The sequence below is a fragment of the Peromyscus eremicus genome, chromosome 13 (assembly GCF_949786415.1).
Source record: "Peromyscus eremicus chromosome 13, PerEre_H2_v1, whole genome shotgun sequence".
NCBI classification, from domain to species: domain Eukaryota; kingdom Metazoa; phylum Chordata; class Mammalia; order Rodentia; family Cricetidae; genus Peromyscus; species Peromyscus eremicus.
This window is the reverse complement of record NC_081429.1, coordinates 19,468,353-19,477,474: the sequence shown is the minus strand read 5'-3', so window position 1 is coordinate 19,477,474 and position 9,122 is coordinate 19,468,353. Positions and strand designations below refer to the sequence as shown.

The 9,122-nt window shown below is 40.0% G+C and overlaps 1 long non-coding RNA gene across 1 annotated transcript; it reads left to right on the top strand.

Moving 5' to 3' along the window:
• The first annotated feature begins 1,911 nt into the window (after positions 1-1,911).
• Positions 1,912-7,518, top strand: LOC131923459 (uncharacterized). The gene is made up of 2 exons (XR_009382626.1): positions 1,912-2,203; positions 6,513-7,518. It is a non-coding gene; the product is annotated as an uncharacterized LOC131923459 (long non-coding RNA).
• Positions 7,519-9,122: the final 1,604 nt, after the last annotated feature.

Below are 9,122 nucleotides of genomic sequence, written 5' to 3'. Positions count from 1 at the left end.
TAGTCTGTGAATAAGCTAGTCTGATGGCATGGGTCCGTGAATTATTTGGAGAGACTTTCTTGTCAAAAGAGATTGGTTATAAATGTGTACTTCACAGATTAGAAGAGTTCTCACTTGGTACCTAAAAATTGATTTTCCTCTGAACCATTGTTCTAAGTGTGATATCCACCTAAGTATTGTGCACTGTTTTATAATTTGTGTGAAAAATGCATTGAATACTTTCAATCATTTGAACTCTTGTGTTCAAACCTAAACAAAATATTCTATGTTCAAACTTGCTTGAAAATAAAATAACCCTGATTGTTGACCTCATGTTCTAACTAAAACTGCACATGAAGTAGACAGGCAGCCCTTTGTGTCCCATTTGTCTATGGGGCTTAAACCAACTATATTTAGGAAAATGTTTTAATTTTTTGTTTACTGAACATATGCAGACTGCTTTTATTGTCAATGTCCTCTCAACAATATGCTATTTACATAGCACTTGCTTAGAATTAGGCATTACAAGTAATTTGGAGATGGTTTAAAGAATACAGGAAGATATACATAAATTATATACAAATTATAGACCATGTTGTATAATGTAATGATCTTTTTCTGTCCCACTAGTCAGCTCCCAAATAACGACATGAAGACTTATTATTAATTACGAAAACTTGGCCTTCATTTAGGCTTGTTTGTAACTAGCTTTTATAACTTAAATTAACCCATTTATATTAATCTGTATTCCATCACGTGGTGGTGTTACCTCTCTTCCATCTTGCACCCCCTGTTTCCTCTCTGCGTCTCCTGGCATCTTTCTTTTTCCCAGAGTCTCTCAGTCCCCAGAAGTCCCACATATACCTCCTGCTTAGTTATTGGCCACTCAGCTTCTTATTACAACAATCACAGCAAATACATCTTCACACGGTATACGAATATCCCACAACAGTGTGAGACACTTGAGTAGCTGTAGATATTTTTATTAAAGTAAATGTATTATTTAACAAATACGTCAGAACATAAATATCGTACATATTAACATAACGCCATAAGATTTTGGCATGTTTATACGTTGTTTAATATTGAAAGCAGATTTAACATTTCTGTCTCCCCAAGGATTTACCTTGTCGTTATGAGGACCTTCTCTAAAGGCAAAGTTCACTGCTATTGTCTTAGTCATTGTGCCACGAAGATGACACAGTAGGACTTCTTGTCCCGACCTAACTGTAATCTGGAAGCCATGGATCCACCTTTCTCTCCCTCCTACTCTCCTTGGTCTCTGGCAGCCACCATTCTCCTCTCAACTTCTTGGTTTTCAAACTTTATTACAGACACGAACTCACATTGGCTGCACAAACGAATGGGTTGTGCTCGATTTTCAGATATGCCTATCTCCTACTTTAATGGTATCCACTCTTTCTTTCTTTCTTTTTTTTGTTTTTTTTTTTGTTTTTTTTTTTTGGTTTTTTTTGTTTTTGTTTTTTTTGGTTTTTCGAGACAGGGTTTCTCTGTGTAGCTTTGCGCCTTTTCCTGGAACTCACTTGGTAGCCCAGGCTGGCCTCGAACTCACAGAGATCCGCCTGGCTCTGCCTCCCGAGTGCTGGGATTAAAGGCGTGTGCCACCACCGCCCGGCGGTATCCACTCTTTCTACACTTTCTCCTTACTTCTTCTTTTCCATCCTCACCTCCAGCTCCAGCGCTCTCTCTTCTCCTTTCAATTCCTTTTTTCTCCCACCACGTTCAACTTCGATGAGATTGAATTTTGTAGGTTCCACACTTGAGTGAGACCAAAGCTTTAACTACCTGGGTTTTTTACCTTGTCATAATGATCTCCAGTTCCAAACAGGTCACAAAGGACAGGGTTTCGTTGTTCTGATTGTTTGGGTAGAATCTCATTGTATGTTACCAAATTCTCTTCCTCTAATCATCAGTTTAAAGACGGGGTTTGTGTCCATTTCTTAGCTGTTGTGCATAGTGCAGCAGTCAATGTGGAAATGCCGACATCCTTCATGCAATGGCTTCCTTTTCCTCAGGAATGGATCGCTGGATCATACAGTAGATCTACTTTTAATTTTTGTGAGAACTTCATATTGTGTTCTATAGTGTATGAACTAACACCAACAGTGTGTGAGCGTTCCTGTCTCGACATCCTCTCTAGCACATGTTATCGTTCATCTTTCTGATTACAGCCCTCCTCACTGCAGTGAGGCTCTACCTCATGGTATGATTTGCATTTACCTAATAATTAATGGCGTTTTGCAGCTTTCTGTATCTGTTGGTTGCTCGTACATATTCTTTTGAGAAGTCTCTGCTCAGATCTGTTATCTCCTTTGAACCAGCTTGGGTTAGCTTGGCATTAAGCTTTTGGAGTTTTCTTGTGTATTCTGAGAATCCTGTTGTCAGATACATACACTGTTAATGTCTCCTCCCATCCTTCAGGATGTCTCTGCACTTGATTATTGTTTATCCTGCAGAAAGATTTTAACCTGATAGAATCCCACTTATCTAGTTTTGCTTTCTTGTTTCCTGTTTGCTTTCAGAATCTTGTCCAAAACCTCCTTGTTCATTCCGGTGTCCTAAAATGTTTACCCATGCTTCCTTCTAATAGTTGCATGAAATGTGTTTAAGTCTATAATCCATTTTGAGCAGATTTTATAACTGATGAGATACAAAACTTTTATTTCATTTTTCTACCCATGTATATCTGGTTTTTCAAGCATCATTTATTGAAAATATTCTCCTTTCTCCAGTAAATATTTTTAGCAGCTTCATCAAAAATCAGTTGTCCTCAGATGTACGGAGCTATTTATTGGATCTCTATTCAATCTCTTAGTATACATGTCTGTATTTATACCAATATTGTGATGTTTTGTTGCTATGGGTTCGTAAAGTGGTTTTGGTTTGAAATTTGGTAGTGTTTTGTTTTGGTTTTGATTTTAACATCCAGAATTTTTCTTAGCTACAGAGGTCTTAAAATCAGACATCCATCAAGAAAGCCTTGATCTTTTTTTTTTGTTTTGTTTTTTTGTTTTTTCAAGACAGAATTTCTTTGTGTAGCTTTGGAGCCTATCCTGGAACTCACTCTGTAGACCAGGCTGGCCTTAAACTCACAGAGATCCACTTGCCTCTGCCTACCGTGTGCTGGGATTAAAGGCATGCACCACCACCACCCGGCGAGAGAGGCTTGCTCTTAGAAAAGTGCTGTTTTCTTTTCATCCTTACTGCTCCATTTTCATCCTTCCTCTCTTTCTGCCTTTCCAACAGCATCTCCCACAGGGAACTAGTCTCTTTTATGTCCAAATTATCCTAACCGTTTGTTTTTTTTTTCAAAACACAAATCAGCATGAACATATAAACCTTCTTGAAACTCTCTCTTTCATGAAGGGTGGCTCCTTATTCTCTCTGGGATTTTGCCTTTTCACATCATCATTCTTTATTCATAAGATATTTCTAATTTCTTTTAAAAGCTGCCTAGCCTCCTATGTGTGGATTTTAATTTGTTCACACTCTGTCTTCATGACCACTTAGGATATTTATAGTATTTTGCAATTACCAATAGTGTTATAATGAACAACCTTTTTTTATAATAAAAAAGGATTCTTAAAAAAACTAAAGTTCCTTGAAAGGTTTTTTTTTTGTAATGTGAGAGGTATTTTATCTAGATATTCGATGTTTTGAATGGTTGTGTTGTCCCAATTTTATATGTTGAAAACCTAGCCCCTAAAATGATGTTACTAAGAGGTATTTGGAGAGGTAATTAGGTCCTAAGGGTAGAGCTCTCATAAATAGAATTAACGTCTGAATAACATGGGACCAAGGGAATTCTTTGTCCCTGTTACTATGTGAGAACACCACAAGAAGGTGTCATCTATGGACAAGAATTCTGACACTCATGAAACACTGGATCTGGCAGTACAGTGACCTTAGAGTCCCTGGCATTCAGAACTGTGAGAAGCATTTCTTTGTTTACAAGTCACCAAGCTGATAGCCTTGTGTTGTTGAGTATACATAAGAAGACTATCAAGTTCTCTATGTTATTTTGATAACTTGTTATGGCTCTCAAGTTAATTTGATCTCTTACAATGTTTCAAGTTTTTTTTTAAAAAATATACCATTACTTATCTGCATATATCATAAAGAACTAGTCCTTACTGTTGTTACTTTTATACTGTTTGTATGCCTCTACTCAATCTATATGGCATAATTTCGGTGACTAATAATTCCACTGTAGTGTTAAGTAGGAATGGAGACAGTGTTCTTAATATACCTGGGACTGACTCCGCGTCTCTCAGTAACAACAGGACAGGTGGGTGTGTTATATGTCGTAGTTTCCTTTTCTCATTGCTGTGACAGGATGCCTGGCACAGCAGCCTTGAGAGGAAAGGATCCTTTAGCAGATAGTTAAAGGTTACAGCCTGTCATTGCCAGGGAGTCATGGCGGCGGCAGCAGCAGCGTGACACCACTAGTCACATTGCATCCACAGTAACACAGCAGAAAGCACCAGAGGTACACACAGTGCTCAGTTTCTTTTTCTGCCTTCCCACTTCAATTTTTGTGATTAAGATAACCCCCCACAGACATGCCCATAGACCCATCTCCCAGTGAGTCTGGGTTCTACCCAGTTCGCAGCACTGACCGTCACAGTGTGTGTACATGCATAGTGATTGCACTATGTTGGGAGGTACTCAATTCACCCTTCCATAGTACTTCTGTTGTAGTGATCTTGAAATGTATCATAGTTTTTTTATATCAGTATCTATGGGAATTATTATGAAGGTCATTTTTTCTTTTAAAATCATTGATATAACATTTACGATTTTCCTAATATTGAACAAACTTTCTCTTATAATAATAAATCCCACTTGGCCATGGACTTAATACTGCACTGTATTCTTTTGCCTGTTGGAATATTTACACCAGTACCCAGGGAGGTGTTAGTCTGTCTTTCTATACCCGGTTTCTCAGCCATCCCTTTCTAGTATCTCTAACCACTTTGATTTCATTTTGACTTTAGTCTGTCATTTGTTTTTCCGCCTTTCATTTCCGCTTACTCTATGTGTCTGTTCGCTCAGGCACTTTGGAACTTAGTCTCTTCTCTAGTCTCTTCTGTCCATTTCCCTCCCTTGATCACGTGACTCCCAGTTTCACTTCCTCTAGCTTTTACCCACTACTGTTTCTTTTTTTTTTATTTTTCATGTTGCCCGTTTAAGCTGTTCTTTTGTTTTCTCAAATGCTTGGATAAGTATAATTCTGTTTAGAGTGTGGGGTGCATAAACTTTTTCTACTTCAGCGTCCTTCTTAAAGTGGGTATAAAAGTTTCTCCTCTGATTTTGTGAAATGGCCTTGTAAGAATTTATTGCTTGTTTTCATTTTTCCAGTATTATGACTGCTTATAAGGCTTCTAGCCTAATGACAAAGTCATCTAGGAAGAGCACAAAACTCCTTGCTTCGGCGGCCGCTGGCTCCTTTGTTTCAGTGGTGGGAAGATGGCTGTGTACCATCCATCTCTTGCCTCTTTCCTCATCCCCCTGCAAAGTCAAAGGGCACTCCCCTTCGGCTTTGGCTTTTCCTTAACGGTATGTTTTGAATGCCATCTTGTAAACAGCGCATGTCTCATTTCATCTTAGACACTTGTTCTGAAATTCTTTCCCTACAACCTGTGCTAGGCTCTGCCTGGACACAGCCGTAGAAGTTTCATACAACGTGAACTTGGTCCTCGGAGTGGTAGTTTTTGATGAATCCTAGGCCCTTCTGCTAGCTTCCTATTTGTGACAATCCCAGAATCTGTCTCTCTGTGTTTATTTCGTATGGGGCCTTCTGCAAGACCAGTATTAAGCAAGAGATCTGACTCAGGAATATGGTGATTTCTTCTTTTTTATTAGAGCTACTTTATGCTGAATGCACGGCTTCATGCAGTTCTTCATTTCCTATCTTGTGGATTTTACCGTGGGAGATATCAGGAAGTAGGTAGGCAAGCAGCGGGTCCCATCATTACATACCCAGAAATCACCAAATATCATTGTTTCAAACTCAATTAGGTGAATCAACTGTCCACTTGACTTTTTCCTTTTGTTTTTGTTTGGTTGGTTGGTTGGTTTTGAGATAGTATGTAGCCTTGTCCTGGAACTCGCTATGTAGACTAGGTTGGCTTTGAACTCACAGAGCTCTCCTTACCTCTGCCTCCCAAGTGCTGGAATTAAAGGTGTGTGCCACCATGCCAGCTTTCCGTTTGCTTTTATTGGACTTCCCCCCTTTATGCTTGGCCTTATGACCTTGCTTACTGACAGGTTAAGTAACTCTTGTTTGCAGATAGGATATCATACAGAAAGGACCCACAGAGGTTCCTGATACTACAGTATTCCACAGAAAATACTTTCTCTTGCTATCAACTGAGTTCTGTCCTCCCCAGTATGACTGTGTTAGAAGAGGAGATCTTAAAGGAATTATTAATGGGAATAAGATTGGGATTCTAGTTTTATAGGATTTGTGGCATTATAGAAACAGAAAACGTGTCTATCTTTCTCTCCAGGCCTCCCTCTCCCTCCTACCCCAGGAACACACACCAAGGAAGGCCCACTGTGAGATGGCAGCCATCTTCAATCCTCATCCAGGAAGAGGGCCATCATGAGAAGTCAAATTAACTACAGTTTTGACCTCAGATTTCCTGTCATCTAGAACTGTGAAAATTCGAGAATAGGTATCTGTTGTTTAAGACATCCTGTCTGTGGCATTTTGTTATGGCAAACACTGGTGATAAATGTAGCCTGGTTAGCATATGGCAGAGGCTAATCCTAGAAACCAATTAGAAATTAAACTGTGGTAAAGTTGTAGGAAGGCTCCATCTGCCTTGGATTTCAACATGTTCCTGAGCATGGCTACCCAAGCTATTTCATTGAAAGCATAGTGACTCTTTGCCCCCTCAACACTGGCCGATTGCAGGAGGAACAGAAGTTTTCATCTTGCTCATTGGTCTCCTGCCTCATACAAGGTCAAGATTTAATAAATCTTTTTGGAAAGAAACTGGGTATGTATCTGAGGCAGGCTCTTTCCCTGACAAGTCTTCATTTGCTGAGCAGATTTCAGTAGAATGTGGAAAAGCCGACACACATCTACGACTCCTCAGGTTCCCAAGGCTGCTTGTGATCATCATGCTTTCTGCTGGGTCCTCTGCTTCCAGCAGAGTCTGCCCACCTGGGTCAAGCCCAGCCATCTGTACCTTCCCAGAACTAACGGACACCCTGCGAGAAAAATTGCTGCCAATTATCAGATCACCTCAAATCGCTCTCTCTCTAGAATTTTAGTTCATTTCATCTTCATAGCTTTTACAGCTCTCAGATGCCATTGAAAATGACTTTTATTATGTTTTCCATTTGTCCAAGTAAGAATATTGACCTGTCAAAAACCTACTCAGAAGAACAAGGCTTTCTCTAAATAGTTTCACATTCTTACAACACTGGCCTTCCAAAAGAATGGACCAGAACCTAATGTAATAGATGTTTACTGGAATGAATAAATAAATACATGACTCAATCTTACCTACGTTACAATCTTTACTGGACTGAGTCCGCCACTCTGTAGTGAAAGACAAGATGATATTTCAGTGATTCAGTACAAGTGCAATGGCAGAATTCAGGAAAATGGTAAATGACCTATTTTGAAGCAGGAAGCAGGCAGTCTAGAGTCCTGGCTGGCCTTTAAGCCCATCAGGCTTCGCTTTTCAATTTCTCCTTTATTACCCCAAGATGGAAAGCAGTGAGTGGGGCATTTGCCTCCTAGGCTGCTGTCTGTCTTCTTGTCTCATCTGTGATATTTCAGAGACTTGGCCTCTGATCTATCGTATCCTCCATATCTAAAGTGCTTCCCCAGGATACATGTCCAAGTCATTTCCATCCAAGAATGAGAATCTCTAAGTCTCTTTACACTCTGTTCTATAGAAGACAAATCCCAATAAAAGCATCAAATCAAAGTCAAAGAAGATGTTAGGGGAAGTCGTTGATAATAACTGATTTTCAATATGACTGTCAGATATCTGTGAATTATTTCATAACTTTGACCTAATGGACACCAAAAGCACTCTGTTTCAAAATAAAATAGTATCATTTATGAAATTAAAACCCCTCAAATTGGAAGAAAAACTTTGTCATCATTAAACTTCAAGAGAAATTTCAAACTATAGTGATTCTCAGAAATTCTTTTAGCTTCCAATAGTAACTGTGGCTATTGGCCACTTGCAACCTAGCATAGCAGTTTCATTGGTCATTATATTTGCACATTTCAGTGCTGAAAAGATACAAACTGAGCCAAGCCATAAATTATTTTAAGAAAAATTAGAATTAACCTTAATGCTATTTATCACTTGATTTTCCCCTAGAAAATATTCCTTGATAATATCTTTTTTTTTTAATTTTTATTTTGCAAAACAATTCAGTTCTACATATCAGCCACAGATTCCCTTGTTCTCCCCCCTCCCGCCACCCTCACCTTCCTCCCAGCCCGCCCCCCATTCCAATCTCCTCCAGGGCAAAGCCTTCCCCACAGACTGAGGTCAACCTGGTAGACTCAGTCCAGGTAGGTCCAGTCCCCTCCTCCCAGGCCGAGCCAAGTGACCCTGCCTAGGCCCCAGGTTTCAAACAGCCGACTCATGCAATGAGCACAGGACCCGGTCCCACAGCCTGGATGCCTCCCAAACAGATCAGGCCAATCAACTGTCTCACCCACTCAGAGGGCCTGATCCAGTTGGTGACCCCTCAGCCATTGGTTCATATTTCATGTGTTTCCGTTCGTTTGGCTATTTGTCTCTGTGCTTTATCCAGCCTTGGTCTCAACAATTCTCGCTCATATAAACCCTCCTCATTCTCGCTAATTAGACTCCCAGAGATCCACCCGGGGCCTAGTCATGGATCTCTGCATCCAGATCCCTCAGTAGTTGGATGAGGTTTCTAGCACGACAATTAGGGTGTTTGGACATCCCATCATCAGAGTAGGTCAGTTCGGGCTGTCTCTCGACCATTGCCAGCAGTCTGTTGTGGGGGTATCTTTGTGGATTTCTGTGGGCCTCTCTAGCACTTTGCTTCTTCCTATTCTCATGTGGTCTTCATTTACCATGGTCTCCTATTCCTTGTTCTCCCTCTCTGTTGTT